Source organism: Zootoca vivipara, chromosome 9, assembly GCF_963506605.1.
Source record: "Zootoca vivipara chromosome 9, rZooViv1.1, whole genome shotgun sequence".
NCBI classification, from domain to species: Eukaryota; Metazoa; Chordata; class Lepidosauria; order Squamata; family Lacertidae; genus Zootoca; species Zootoca vivipara.
In genome coordinates, this window is record NC_083284.1 from 33,817,119 (window position 1) to 33,833,439 (window position 16,321).

Below are 16,321 nucleotides of genomic sequence, written 5' to 3' on the forward strand. Positions count from 1 at the left end.
CTGTGACGTTACTGCCACAATGTCTGACTGAATAAATTCAAACAAATAATTAGTCCAGACCTTGACTGTCCATTTTTCTCTATCTTTCCAACCTAAAGCTATTGTTGCCTTTCCTGCTAGTATCATTGCTTTGAAGGTGTGCTGGTCACCTTTCTCTATGGCCATGTTTCCTAGTATACCCATTGTCATAAGATTGAAGTCTATAGGTAGCTTCACTTTAAAAACTTCATTATGTTCCTGTGAAAGGATAATACTGCCCTTCCTCCAGGCTATTTCATTGATGCCCCTGGATGAATATATAAAATGGAGCTTAGTGAATGGCTGTTATACCCTGACCTGGCAAGTTAAATGTGAGCTTCTTTTACCATGTCAGTTTCATGCGGTGAATACCGTTGATGAAATGCACTCACTTCAGTGGCACCTCCAGGTTTTAAGAGATCCTTGAGTAAGGTGTCCAGGGAGGGCCTTCCTCCCATGCCTAAGGCACTGGGCTCTGGACAGTTGGCAGGAGGGGCAGATCAGCTCTGCCCACCATGTGCCACCATTACGCCCTGGGAAGAGGAAGCCTCAGCCTCAACAGAGGTGGCTGACTGAAAAGGCACCCAAATCAGTGCTGCCTCTCTTGAGGCTGCATCTCTCCATCATGAAAGAGGGAGATGCAGCAGCTGTGAATAAACACCCTTCAGTGAAAGTGGAGTTGGCAGCCACGGTGTCTCCCTCTCTTCGCAGTGTGAATCCATTTTGTGTGAGGAGGACAACCCATCTCACTTCATTTACCCATTTGATATGTGTAAAACAATGGTCAAGAATGTGAATAGTCCTAGTTTATCAGAAAGCTAATACTATGCATCTGTTTTTGTTATAGCTGGCTATTAGGAATGCTAATGTAAACACCACAGTATAATGACAGATTAAGTCACACTATGCTAAGCTTCCTTCCAGATTTTTAACTTGATAGAGATCTGCTGGCAGTTTGTTTTATGTCATTCTAGATTGCCAGAACATGTTGGAATCGCAAATAATACAATGTCGGTAAACAAGCACGCATTATGAAATTTGAGGAAATAATGTCAGAAAGATGCTTGGCAGAAGTGTCTAATCCCTCTCCAGCATACTTCTGCCATGAAAGCTTTCAATGGAAAGAAAAGGTCTTCATTCTCAACCATCATTTTCTTTTCAAGGAAAACATCCATATTTATTCATTTGGCCACATAACTTTTATGAAAAATGTTTGGTTTCATTTCTCTACTCGGCAGCTTAATCTGTTGCTGGCTACTGGTTGCAGCTGGCAAGACTGTAATGAGTTTCCCCAGCACCTTTTTTATCTTCCTGTTTGTGACAGATCTGATGCTACATCACATTGGTATCACTTAACATTGCCCAAACTGCAACAAGTTTGACAAGCAGTCACCAGTGCACCAGCCAATCTTTTAGCCACTCTGGAGACATTTTTTCAGGTGCAAACATACTCCACTAAGTTCCATTACAGACTTCTAGACTACGCTCAGGTCCCCTGTGGTTAGCAGAAACATACCTTCTCTTCTCCACACTACATGTGATAATGTTTGGAGGAACTAAATCCCAGGCCAGGCAGGCAACAGCTTCCAACAGCTGCTTCAACCTTGCTTATTAAATAACTTAAAATAAAAAAATTCCTTCAGTAGCACCTTAAAGACCAACTAAGTTTTTATTTTGGTATGAGCTTTCGTGTGCATGCACACTTCTTCAGATATCTGAAGAAGTGTGCATGCACACGAAAGCTCATACCAAAATAAAAACTTAGTTGGTCTTTAAGGTGCTACTGAAGGAATTTTTTTATTTTACTTCGATCCAGACCAACACGGCTACCTACCTGTAACCACCACTATTATTAAATAACTGTACTTGTTTGCAGAGCCAGCATAGGCAGTTGCCATTGAGGACCTGCTAAGGCCCACATTACCAAGAACCTGTAGTAACCAGCCCTGCTGTTCATCTGCATTACTTTGCTGTCCTCCAGCAGTAGTTGGTGGGGCAGTGTCAAGCGACACGGCTTACCTGGCTTCCTAATGCCGAGGTTGCCATGCACTGACTGGGGTCCTCCCTCTCTCACACAGGGGTGTTGTGCATCCAAAAGCCCCCAGAGCAGCTCAGCTTTTGTTCCACCAGCCCAACTAGAAGATCTAAGAGGAACCAGCTTCCTGCTTCCCAGTGGACACCAGATAGCTCTGACAAAGTATTCCCATTTTATACACAATTAAATTGATTAAATTGAGTATACAGACACAGCCCAATTGCTATCTGAACTAAATGAAGCCATTTCATGTACTGAGTTCACTCTCTTCACCACCACACCCTTTTTTTAAAAACCTGTATAGGCTAATCTTTACACAGTCATATATTAATTTCACTGATCTTTCTCCCTCCCTATAGCCTTTCCATGAACTGTACTCTGAATTCTAGGCAATGCATGAAATGCAAAACAGTGCATGCAATTCAAGCCACTTATTAAGAACTTACTAGCTTCACCAGAGGTATTCCTTTCTCTCCCTCTCCCTCTTTGTTCTACAAAACAAAGTATGAATCCGTTCTCCTGTTACCTTAATTGTGATCACTGCAATTTAGGTAATCTTTGAAGTGGGACTCCCTAATCTTCCCCACAATGAGATTTGTGAGTATCAGGCAACCTCTGAAATGTACAGAACCCTCCAAGGGTGAGATCTTAAAGAGCCCTACTTGAAACATTGTTTTAACTGTGGGGAAATAAAAGTACAAGGCATGTGTGTTTCTGCAAGCCAAACGATTTAAGCAATTTATAAATGGACTCTCCAGTCTATGCTGTGCTGAATAATCTTAACATGAATTATAATAGGAATAATGATTTCTAGTGCGGTGCAAGTGGGAAGCAATAGCACTGTTTTTTTCCATTTGAAGTTTAACAGCTACATAAAATTCAACAAGTTCTCTGAACATGTGTCTGCCATCAGTTAAGTGACAACTGAAGCATCTACCTGATAAAACAGAATGGTGTGATACTTCTGATAGAACTGCACTCCTATTCAAAAGCTTGGTTGGTTTCCTTAGAGGGGATAGCTTCATTATTGCTTCTTCTTTAAGTCTTCATTACATAGTTTCCTTTTTAAACATTTAGTTCTCTGTCAAACTCATGTCATTTGGACAGGCTCTGAAAACCCATCCAACTCCTAATAACGAATTCCCTTGTTCAACACCATCCAGAGACAAGGGGTACAAGATAGCTACATTTGCTACTATTCTTTGCTATCATTTGAGCTTTTTTGTTGCTAGTTTGAAGTTACTTTGGAACTATTCTTAGATATATTCTAACTGTAATAAGAGAAGTATGGTTGCCATTCAGAATAGGCTGTGTAGTTGTGCAATATCATGACTCAATAGGTGTCCCATTAGCTTAAATGGAACTGCTGTGTGAAGTATCTCCCACCATTTGCCTGATGCCAAATTATATTCTTTGGTCCCTTGGCAGACCAAGGAATATAGGCAAGAGCAGAATAAATGGCAAATAGTGAATTAGTCATCATGGTATTTTATACATACTGCAAGGTGAGGTCGTATTTCTCTGCGTGCAAAGAACAATCAAGAATTTATGCTCCTGCATAAACTATGAATCCTTACTACACTTGAGATCATGCTGATTCCTTCACACAGTGTGCATGATTTATTTTAAATAAACTTTAATGACTGCAATCTGTGAAATAATAATATTTCATCAATATCTGCTGGAAGGAATAAGGCGGGCTTTGTGAAAATATAATCGAAACACAATATTATTCACTATTCACTCATGTTGAAATATACAGGTATTCTGTATTGATTTAAATGCAAAGGGATTAATGTTAGTATCCACAAATGAGTTGAAAAATGAATAAAAGTGTTTTGGCAAGAAGTTTTTAACCCATAACAAAACAACACCGTTCATTAAGCAAAAGAATTTAGTCCACTTTACATGCTACTAGAGCATGCAAAAAATATTTTCAAAGCTATGCAAATCGATGCTGAATATGCCTGGCTTTTTTCACATTGAAATGTATTTAAAATATTTGTACATTTCCATTCGCACAAAAGATTTGATATCAATGATATGTATTTAGGGATGAGCAGGTTTCCCACATTCCTTTCATTCATCATTCCATGAAGTTATTCTTCCCTCAGTTCTGTTCTACCAAATTCTGGATTAACTATGAGAATGTTCAAAAACCATTCATGAATTTTATCATAGCGCTAGCATTTTATCTTGCATTGATAGCATGTTGCTCGTCCCATCTTGGCAGCATCCTGACTCCTTCCCAGCCCATAAACAAAGAGACTATAGGACTGGAGGAGGCTAGAAAGAGGTTGAGGTGCAGCTTCCATGTTTCTGTGAAAGGTCACAACTGTGGGAAGTGGAGGTTATAAGAGGGAGGGAGAAGATATTGGCGGGAGGTTGCCAGTGAGTGGTTGGAACACAGATGGCTACATTGCTGTAGTTGACTGCCCTTGTTGACCTTGAGAGCCACTAGGCCAGGGTTTGGAAATGCCAAGTATCCAGGCCTGTTTGTCAGGTCCACAGGACTCTCTGTGACCTCTTCCCCAGGCCTCACCCCCTTTTCCTAAACTATACAAGCCCAGCTCTACATAAGCTTTGATTGCTTTTGCTGACCTGAATTGCGCCCTTGAACTTGTCAGGTATGATGGTGTTTCTAAGGTACGGAAGGTGCAGACACCATGACTAGCTTATAGAATCTAACAGGCGTTTTCTAGTGTGTTCTCTGTGTCTGGAAAGTTCTCAAGGGAACAGAAACGCAGCTGGGATGAGCTCAGTGCATTATCTATTTCTCAAGGACAAACTGCCTTCGGACTGTCTATAATTACAGGCTGGAGGGGTCTCATGTTATTCTCTCTTTTCTCTCTCTCCTTTCTTTGTACTGTTTTTACTTGGTCCATGTACATAGTACACTTAAGTTTCATTTGACTATTATATTCTGGAGTTTTAAGAGTTTTTCATTCCAAGCATCTGGAATTGTTCCACCAAACTTATTTTCGCCTTAGTAAAACTTTTACTAATGAAGTTTACAGAGTCTGAATCTTTTTGGAGCCACGTGTCGTTTTGGAGCTATCTGCTCTGCTGCCAACCAAGCAGGCATGCCCCGGGTCGCGGGGGGCAAAAGCCATGACAGAACTCTGCTAGTGCCTCTTGCTTGCCCAGATGAAGGATCAAGGTGTGGGAGTGTAGAAAACTCTGTTGTTGTTGTTTTGCAGGGCCAGAGTGCAAAGGTTGCTCAGACAGTTGCTTCCAGTCAATGTTGGCAGTACTGAACAAAGATGGGCTGATAATCTGAATTGTAATGGGGCACCTTCCTCTGTTCCTAGGGCTTCCTGGGACAGTTCTGAACAGCTGAGGAGCTTGGTGTAAAATGGCCACCTCTTCTTTGCTCTGACTCCTTTGTAGATGAGAAAAAGCAGTCAAGTTATGCAAGAAAAAAGAAGATGCAGCCACGTATGACAAAGAAAGATAATACTTCAGAGTGCTTTGCAGCAATTTAGAAGCCCAGAACCATAACTGGAAACAATTACTGTAGACCCTGCAAAATAAGTAGAAGTCACCATAATATGTGGCAGAGCAGAACTGCCAAGCTAATAATAAAACCTGCAAAAACCTACCTTTTAAAAAATGACAACAATGGTAAACAGATTTTAAATCTTCTTTAAATAATGTATGTGAGCAAACTATAGCGTTATTACAGCTGGCTGCTCAGCATAAATTAATTTGCTTTTCATCTGAGCAGATAAAGAAAAGTTTTGTTGTGCTCTGAATTTTTAAAAGGCTTCTTCCAGCTGACAAAGAAAGATGCCTTTTTGACAGTGAAAATGACTTAAAATACTAGTGATAGCTCCAGAGTTATTACTACAGGATTTTTAATTTGTTCTCTTCATAAATGTTTCATGGCTGACTTTAATTTCATTTTGTCTGAATCCATATGGAGACAGGCTGAGTTTCAAAAACTTCCATTTTCTGAGAAGAAAATTAAAAAAAGGAAACTGTTTGCCTCTGCAACTTGAATCAGCTTGTTTTAGACTTTCAAAATTAAGTAAATTGTATTTTAAATATTTTAGATTTGCATTTTGTATTGTTGACATAGAACTTGGCATCAGGCCATGTAAAATGCATGCTGCAATAATCATTGCTTTTGAGTTTGCCTAAAGGAAATTAGCACATCCAAAATCCAATTTAATGCTCTGATATCATTTAAATTATTTAACAGGCCCATAAAGAAAACTGTTCATATGGAGAATGGAAGGATGAAGCTTTCAATCATTCTTTATTCCCAAGATATTAATATGTTGTAGTGAACTGTTAAAAGAGGAAAAGTTATTTCCTGTTATTTGAATAAGTTCTAAACTAAACAAAAGCACCAAACTGAAGGTAAACAATTAGTATTAAAAAGCAGGCTTTGCACAATATACAAGTTACCCATTTTATGCAGACCGATAATAGAGCATTTAAATTCATGTGTCCTGCTATAGCAAAGCCATCTTTATGTGATAATATGTTTGCATATTCAGATTATCCTTTTCAGCCAATTCTTATGGAAGAGTGTTGTGGGAGTGGGGGTGACAAATACAGATTTCACATTACTGTATGCTGTTCAGCACACATTTCCAGATAAGGCTTGTTTTTTCCTGGCCCAGACTAAAGATTGAGTTAGTTTAGCAAACTGTCTAGTGTGCTAGCCAGCCAGATACATCTTTGAGGAAGTATATAAGCAAGACATGGTGATGACAGTGTTCCATTGCTGTTTGTCCCCAGTGCCAAGTACAGTAATCAGAAATGTACTTCTTTTGAGGACCCATTTTCTCTATCATGGTGGGTGGAGACGTTGTTGTTTTTGTTGTTGTTATTATTATTATTATTTACAGACTTTCCTTCTCTTTTAAAGCGATCTAATTTAATAGCCACTTTAGCTATGGTGGTGATTTGTACATCATGAAACGCATCAACAAAGAAGAATGCAGGTGTTATGCAGCTGATTTATATACATGGATGCACTATAATTGATATGGGAATGCAATACATCTTGATATAGAGATGCAATACATCTTAGCATAGTGGACAAGACTATGACCAGGTGACCTGTGTGTCTGCTGTAAAGGTGTTGTGTGTATTTGTGTGTGAACTGTAAGAGATTTCACGGTAATTCCTATCGCTTCTTAACATTTATTGACCTTTAAACCAGACCTATAGTAGACAGACTTTCAAACTGAGGATTCATCCAGGGATGTCCAACCAGTAGATCGTGATCTACCGGTAGATCCCTAGCTGATCCTGGTAGATCGCGGGATCCTTATTGTGTACAAAAATGTGACAGAGAAACCAGTAGGAGAACACTTCAGTCTCCCAGGACATTCTATGCAAGATCTCAAAGTAGCTGACTTATTACAAAAGAATTTCAGAAATAGACTGGAAAGAGTTGCTGAATTGCAACTTATTACCAAACTCAAAACCATGGAGAGACCTGGTCTGAATAGAGACATTGGATTCTTATTATACATGACAAAGCTTTCTTTAGCCATCTCACCCCTTGCTTTTTCCTGCAAGACCAATTGCAGTCATTAACAGTCGTCCACAGGTTTACCACGCCTATCAGCCAATCACCCATTCCGACCACCCTTCTGAGTAATACCCCTCCCCACCCTCTCACCAGAAGTCTGGTGACTTCTGTTTCAGTGTATCTGAAGAAGTGTGCATGCACATGAAAGCTCATACCAATGACAAACTTACTTGGTCTCTAAGCTGCTACTGGAAGGATTTTTTTTTATTTTGTTTCATGTAGAAAAAGTTGGGGGGGAAGCTAAAAAAAAAACTCTGTGCAATCCTCCCCCTAAAAAGCTCAACAACTCTGGGCAATCCACTCACCCCACACACGCTCCTACTCCCTCCGATGACAATGGGCAGATCACTACCAGTTTTTTTTAATACTGGGAGTAGATCACAGTGTCTTGGGAGTTGGACGGGCCAGGATCCTCTACAAAGTTGGGCCACCCTAGCCCATCCTAGCTATAGCATGCACTATGAGAAGGACTGGAGGCATGCTAATCATAGAACCCCCCCCCTCTTTTTACTACTAGTAAGTGCATAACTTGATTTCCTGGCTGCCTCTACAAAACTGCCCATTCATCTATGTACTGACTACTGCAGTAAGGCAATGGGGCATAGTACGAATAGCAAGCCCTCAGACAAAGTTAAAAGCCAAACCAATTTTAGCTTATCCCACATGTTTTTTAAGGCAACAATTTAAACACTTGTTGTAAAGTTGTTCTCTCTCTTTTTTGGGGGAGGGGGGAGGACTTATTTTTAAACAGTATGATGTAAAAACAAATGAAAATAACATAGGAAAATGTATCCAGATGGGACTAGTCTAGATGATGTCACCATTCAAGCCAATACGCCACAGGGAAACAGTTTCAATGTAAAGCAGCCCTCTCAGTGTCCAGCTTCAAGTATTGCTGGGGTCTGGATTAGCTGCAGTCCTCTAGCCCCTTCTGATTTCGTGACTCCTCCTCCTCCTCCTCCTCCTCCTCCTCCTCCTCCTCCTCCTCCTCCTCCTCCTCCTCCTCTTCTTCTTCTGACAGCATTCCAACCTCTTTTTGACAGCTTTGCTTATTATATACATTATTTCCACTCCCACTCTCAACCTCTTGGCCTCTGAGGTTAAATTAGACTTCCTTGCTTCTATTTGAGTTTTTATTTTCCTTAATTTATTTGGTTTCTTTTATTCTTCACGTTTTATTTTCACCTTAGCAATCAAATTCCTGAGCTTTACTTTTTGACTCCTGAGCTTTGACTTTTTGAACCTCCTGGTCAGAACAGCTTCTGAAATGAAAAGCAACAATTTTACAACAAAGAACAGATCATAAAGTGGTGGCCAATTATGTTCTTTCGCAGTCATAAAATACCTTGAAATGATTAATTACATAAGTTATCAGTTTTTATGAAGCACTTTCTTGCAATTCTTCTGAAACTACTGAAAATCTATTTTATTGGATAACTCTGAGTTTGGGGTAAATGGCCAGAATCCAAAGAGCTATTTTATGAGTGTGCTCAAGGACATTTTTGTACTCAGTAGAAATCTGTAGACTTTTCAGCTTTGAATAACAAACTCCTGTACCACAATATAAAATGCTTTCGACAGGCCCACGATAAAAGTTGCGTGGGAGGCTTCTGTTTACGAAAAAGTCCAGCACCACTTTGAGCATGAAAGAAGGGGACCTTTGTTTGCTCCTAGGCCCATGATCAATGGCTAGTAGTCACAATGGCTGTTTTTTCCAACATTGTCAGAGACAGCATGCTTCTGAGTAACTAGAAACCATAGGAAGGGAGCATGCTCTTGCACTGTCTTGCTTGCAGGCTTCCCATCAATGTCTGATTGCAAGAACACAATGCTAGTCTAGATGCTTAACTGGCCTAATCCTGGTGCAGCTCCCCGAGACATGGAAAATCTTTCTGCTCACAGCCATTGGAAATTGGTGGGATTCTCAGCCAATTGTGAGAGTCGGTGGGGTTGCCCATAAATAGCCAATCATTGCTTTTGTTGGGCACAGGGCACTTACAATGGACCAGAGTGAGCAAGTCTTTCCTCTGGTACGCCACTGGAGCATTTAAGATGACTGTGCCTGGAATCACCTAGACTAGGTAGGGTAAAGTATGCATGAATAGGCATTTATTAGTGGGGGCAAAACAAAGAAAAAATCTTTATATTAGGGAAATATCCTCTGTAAAAATGTGCATATTAGGACGAATAGCATACAATACAGCATATATTTTGAGATATGTATGCTAAAATACTGTTGAATTTTAATAAACAGTTTTTTATTGTACTGAAAAATTAAGATTGGAAAAATAAGAAACTGAGGGAAGCTTATCCATCTTAGGCTGGAGCTAGACACATCAAAGAAGTATTTCATTTAAACACATTGTAAACTTTGTATGAGAAATCGGGTTGGCAAAAACAGAACTCCACAGCGCCATCTGGTGTCACAGTGTTATAATGCATATACAACTTTTTCTTTGTCAATGTAGCTGAGTCCCCAGAGAGACATCCCTAGAGTCATAATGGAAAGTGGGCCATATTAGGAACAACAAAAGAATGTAAACATAGGGATTATTAGCACCAACAAAATGAAGAAAATAGGAAGGGATGTTGGAAATACTATTACCTCGGCTTCTAGAAGCACTGTTCATGTACTGTTCATGAATTACTGGACAGGAGGATTCTCCCTTTTCCTTGGGATTAAGGCTGCAGTTGAGCTGCAGTGGTGCAAGTCATTATTTGAGCCATTCCAGCTTATACTGATCCTTAGGACTGGGTTATCTGGTGGGCTGTATCATCTGTTGTGGCAAGAGCGACAGATTGGCTTGTTCAAAATACCAAGTTAGATACAGTGCAAGATAAGTTGTTTTGAAGGCTGAAACACTGAAATGACTAAGGTGGCAATCTGCTTAAATGCAAATATTAATTTGATTATATCCATTTTGTGATAAGCCCATTGATTTCTTTGGGTGTTCTCTGAATATGGCTAACCTTGGAAATCATCTATTCTATTTCCAATTTGTTGCACATATATACAGTACTGATTTAATAACAGAAGCAGTTTTCCATTCTGACTGAAGAAAAGAAATCCATCTTGAAAAGCATTTCTCTGGATTTAAGCCTTTACTCGTCTCTACTACTCTAGCCTGACTTAATTTTCCTCCTAATTTTTTTTAATCCTTCCCTCAGTGATTCAGAATTAATATAGGAAAGTCAGTTTTAAAATCTAAAATCTAGCTATTTCCCTCACATCTGGCAGCTATATGGTTTCATTTTGTCTATTTCCCCGACGATCTAATTTCCTACTATAGAGTTCCACCAGCAACATTACTGGGGGACCATTCTGTCATGTGAGGGTGAACTGGCATGGCCAAAAGGGCACAGGTTGACCACATAACCTGACTCACCAATCACCACACAATTCTTCAAGTGCCATTGAAGCAAAAGGTGCAAATCTGAATGAGAGTGACTGAAGAGATATCCACTCATTTGGCAAGCAAGATATGGTTTTGAAAAGACTGCATTGCATCATCATTCAACTGAGTTCGGGAAATCAAAACTTTTAAATAAAAAGTTTCACTTTGAATTTAAAAGTTTGTTTTAGAAACCCTGTGGATAATTTAATGTAGCTAAAGGAGGCAACAATTCCCTCCTCCCCCCTTAAGTTGGAAATAGAATAATTGGAAAGATTTCTGTCAGTATGAGATGTTTGTGCTAATGCACGGTCATTTACTTCCACACCACCTGCTGTTATCAACTTGCATGGTATGTGTCTTATCCTAGACGCTCTTCTGTGTTTGACTGTTCCTAAAATGTGCTACACATTCTGGATAAAAATGACCAATTTGACAGGACTGTGTTTGGAGCTCATATGATTTGCTTTGTGATATATAGAGAAAATGAACTTCACCACATGGCAAGCCTTGGCACAAATACTGAGGAAGTAGAGCACCCTTTTTTCAGTCCTGCTTCAATTCAGTTGGCATTGTTCAGAAGAGGAGGCTGCAGCTCAGTTGTAGAGCATCAGGCATGCATTCAGAAAGTCTCGGTGTCTCTAGGTAAGACTGGGAATGCCCCCAGTCTGAAACCCAGGAGAACAGCTACCAGTCAGTATTCAGTATAACCCCATATGAACCAACCTGAACCCTGCAATCATCATCTGAGACCCCTCTTCTTGTGCCGCCTTCATGAGAGGTCCAGGGGCTGGCAACATGAGATCAGGTGTAACAGCCGATGTAGCAGCTGCACTTATTCCCACAATCAGGCCTTCTCTGCGGTGGCTTCCCACTTGTGAAATGCTCTCCCCAGGGAGGCTGGTCTGGCGCCTTTGCATTATCTTTAGGTACAAGGCAAAAAAAATCCCCCCTTCTTCCAGACCTTTGACTAATTAAACAATCTAGGACCTTTTAAACTATGGGGCAGTATTATTTTTCCCATTTGTTACTATGTTATGTATTTCTGTGCTATTATTTTGCATACCGCCCTGTGATCTTCGAATGAAGGGCAGCATAGAAATTTGGACACACAACAGTGACTCTACTAAACAATGACGAGTAGATCATAATGGCAATTTTCATCCCTTGTTATTAATACCCATTACATGCTCCTCAGACACACTCTATGGAAATGCATTCATAGCGCTGCTGAGACCAACTGACCTATTCCCCAGATACTTATTTACAGTTACTTGCAGTGATCTTTTGTCTTCTGCCTGACATTTGAAGAACCATGCATGAATCATGAGCATCCAACTCCACCCCATAATCTGAAGGACAGCCATCTACATGTAGCATGCCTCCCAGGTATCCTACATGCTATTTTGTGGCATCAGTATCTGTAGAGCCCTTTTTGGACACTCACTAGGGGTACAATGAACACATGTTGGGAGAAGTGATCTCATGGTGACAGGCTCCACATCTGATCTATGCAGAATTTGTAGATAGTCCCATACACCCAGCACAATAGTGTCACTACATTTTCATGAATATCTGTGAATTGTGAATTGGAAGCCGGCCTTCCAGAATTTTGCTACTTGCCCCACATATGTCTGATTAGCCCCAAAGGATATCTGAAAAGCAATTCCTTTAGAAAGATGTTTAATTGAGTGATTCTTTCATAGGGACAAAAGTTTTTGTCTTGAACAGTGCATTTCAGGCAACTGTGATAAAGCTATGTTGCTGTTGGGAGGGTTTCAATAGTGCAATGAAAAAAACCCCAATATCTTTCCTAGAGTGTTAATGAACATGTGTGTGTGTGTGTGTGTGTGTGTGTGTGTGTGGTTTGTGACCGAATATGCATATGTAAAGTTATTTTGACAACTTCTAATAGCAACCTTTCTCATTAGTCTTGTTTACATCTTCAAGTTTCTCAGAAAAATATGCTAGGTTCTGTGAAGCAAATCAAGGCAAGCCTAACATCTGTTTTTATGTTTGTAAGACTGCGTAAGCCCTTTGGGACGAAAGGGGAATCTTCTCCACAGTTCAAAACTCTTGTGAACAGTTTGATCTAATTTTATCATATGATTGGGGATTGTGAAACACTAGGAACCCTTTTCTGCGGCTGTAAGGAGCAGAGATGTAATGAGATGCGTTGACTACACTGTTGGGAGCACCGACTGGAAAGCAAATCAGCTAACTACATTCCTCACTAGAGTTTTCAAATGTATCTTCCCAGTGATTGATCTCGGTCTTCCTGTCATTTCCCTTTCTACTGCTTTCATCAGAAAATACCAAAAAAGAGTTCGGGAGTATTTCCCCCTAGACTGTTGAAATCTTGTATGAATCTTATACTCAGTGTTGGAAATGTACCACAACCTTCAATCAATATTTTCAAAGCTATATAATTGACATATTCCTTGGTGTACTTGAGAATTTCACATTTTAATAGAAAGAAGATGAAAAACCTTAGTTTGCATATTTCTTTTTCTGGTGTGTAGTACATTTCCTAAGTGAAACTTGATATTAAGACTAAAAATAGTACCAGAAAATTCATTGGCATAGGTACCCATGGGGAAATATGCACTAATTACTGGAAGACGAATCAATGTATATGATGGCCTTAGCATTTTTGATTCTCAGTTTTCCAGTTGAATGACAGCGTAAGATTTAAATATAGATCACTTAAAGCTAAGTAGTACCACAAACAGAACAGCAAGAAGTTTGCTTGTTTGTTTGTTTTTAAAATGAATTCTAAAACATGTGTTGCCATAAACAAATTTGCAAAGACGTATGAGAATCAGTCTCTTGATACATTTCATATTTTATGTCAGGCAATTACAGAAGACTACGCTAAGAAAATTGATTCTGAAACTTACAGATATTGAACCCTAAAAGCTAAAAAATAAATAACCCAAAACACATGAAAAGGGGAAATCTAGAAGCCCCAACTATTTTAATTTGGAGCATACTAGCACTTGTAATAATATTACTGATTTTGTTATGAAGCTTGTCTGCACACTTTACTTTTAAAAATATGGTCATGTATACATTCTATTTTTAGGTAAAATATACTAGTGACAAATATACATTTTTCATGATTAAATACAGAGAACAACCAACAAATTAAAAAATATCATTATATCAAATTAAGGATGAAATTCTATGGTCCCTGGAAGGATAACCCAGGGGTCCTAAGAATGCTCTAAAATAATTGTTTGCTATATGATGAGCTTTTAGGATAGTGGGTCCTTGTAGACAATTTATATCTACGTAGTAACAATTCTTAATGCTTCTGTTCTTAGATTGTTTTAATGGTCTTCTTGCTTCTTCTTCTTTAAAATATGCATTTCTTTGCTGCCCTGGCCTCCTTCAGGAGGAAGGGCAGGATATTACCATCATTATTAGAATATTATTTCATTTTAAATGAGACGATGTATGGGAATGTTAAGTGTGGATTAAACTGAATTGTGTTTCTTGGTGGGAACTTGAGGAATACATTGTATTAAAAGGCAGACTAGCAGGCAGCAGAGTCGGTTCAACTGTCATGGTTCTCAATTGCTCCCACCTCCAGAAAGAAGACTCAAGACAACTTATTAAATGGTTTTAAAAGATTAAATATTTTTTTTTCAAATATAATAGAAATTAGAGGATCTGCCAATTAACCATTAACTAGGAGTGGGCAGATGGATATTAATGATTACATATGATGAGCACATCCCTCACCCCATTATTTACTTCCCAGCCATGGATTGGGAGAAGGTCTCCCTCCTTACTAAGTGAGCCATGGGTAAGTGAACCTGGGCACCAAGGTCAGTCCCCAAGGGAACCCCAAATTACCCCAAGCCCCCAGCCTCCTTACCCACATAATGTTTCTTGCTCCTTCAGTGCAAAACTTTGATATGCTATTTGCCCTCATTTTCAAAACTCTGCCCTTGGTTCCTGGTCCGTTCCTTTACTTTAATCACAGATGTGTCTCATGACATAACTGCATATGACCCTAACTCTGTCACTTGCAATCACATTGTTTTTGCTAGAGTGGAGGTAAGTGTTAACCTCCCGGCATGTTGTGATCTCAGTAAAAATATTTCTCAGTAGTTTAGCATAGAGTTTCTTTGAGGGAAATATTGGGGAGAAGAAAGATGAGAGTTGATAGTCTGTTGGGGAATGCCATCAGAAAATATGGTGATGCAAGAGAAGGATGCTGAAATGGATTTTGGAGCCAAATGTATGCATATTTTAGAGCTTTGATCATGAAACTGAATCAATGCCTCAGTCTTAAATCTTCCATGTGCTGAATGTTCTGGAATCCCCGTACCTATTAATCAGCTCACCTGGGGGGGGGGGGGAATGAATATTTGTTCTAGCTAACCAAATAATGCTGTCTTTTATTGATGTTGCCTCCTTAACTGTAGATCTCCCAGACATCTGTGCAAATTGCCATAGGTCCACTGTAAATTTTAAGCATTGCTAAAAACCACTTGGCGGAATATTGAATCTGTCAGCTTCAGTTGTAAGAGACAAAAAGAAGAATTGAATGCAGCACTGAGCATTCCTGCTTCGTGTTGTCATTCAGTGAGATGAGGCTTACTAGAAAACACAATCAAGGGTAAATAATCATGCAATAATATTCACTGTTTATATTTGTTTTGAGTACCCAGGACAGGAATATATGAAATGCAAAACAGATCAAGATGGTTGTTTATGAATGAAATATGGAAAAATGAACCAACAACCTGAAATCCTTTCCTTACTGCTTCATTATTCTTTGTCATCCTGTTAGTATTTGACCTCTCAAGCAGTGTAATTCTTTGCATGCCTACTTAGAAGTACCTCCCATTATGTTATATGAGAATGGCTTATAAGTAAGAGCACTATTCAGTTTCTTTTTTCTCCTATCCCAGACAACTTAATCTCTTTTACAGAGTAGCTCTCAAACTGTGTGTATGATGGGAGCTTGGGTGGCAACATTGCATTTCTTAGGGGCTTCCCCCGCCCCAAGGAACGATAGATGTATAAGTGTTCAGAATGCCCTATGGGAGCAGACCTTCACTGAACCATGGGAAGACTTCATCCCTCCTTACTATCTGTATGTGACTCTTATCTACGTTCCCTGTCTCGCCCGGCATCCCAATCCACTGCCAGTTAAGGAGATTTGATACCTGAATCCTCATTTTAAAAAACTATGATGCCATATCAGGGATGCCATATGTGATTCTGGCCTCAGTTTGATTTTATATTTGTCCCAAATTTTTAACAATTGAAGGGGGATTAAGTTTTGTTTCAAGACCTCTCCCCTTTTCC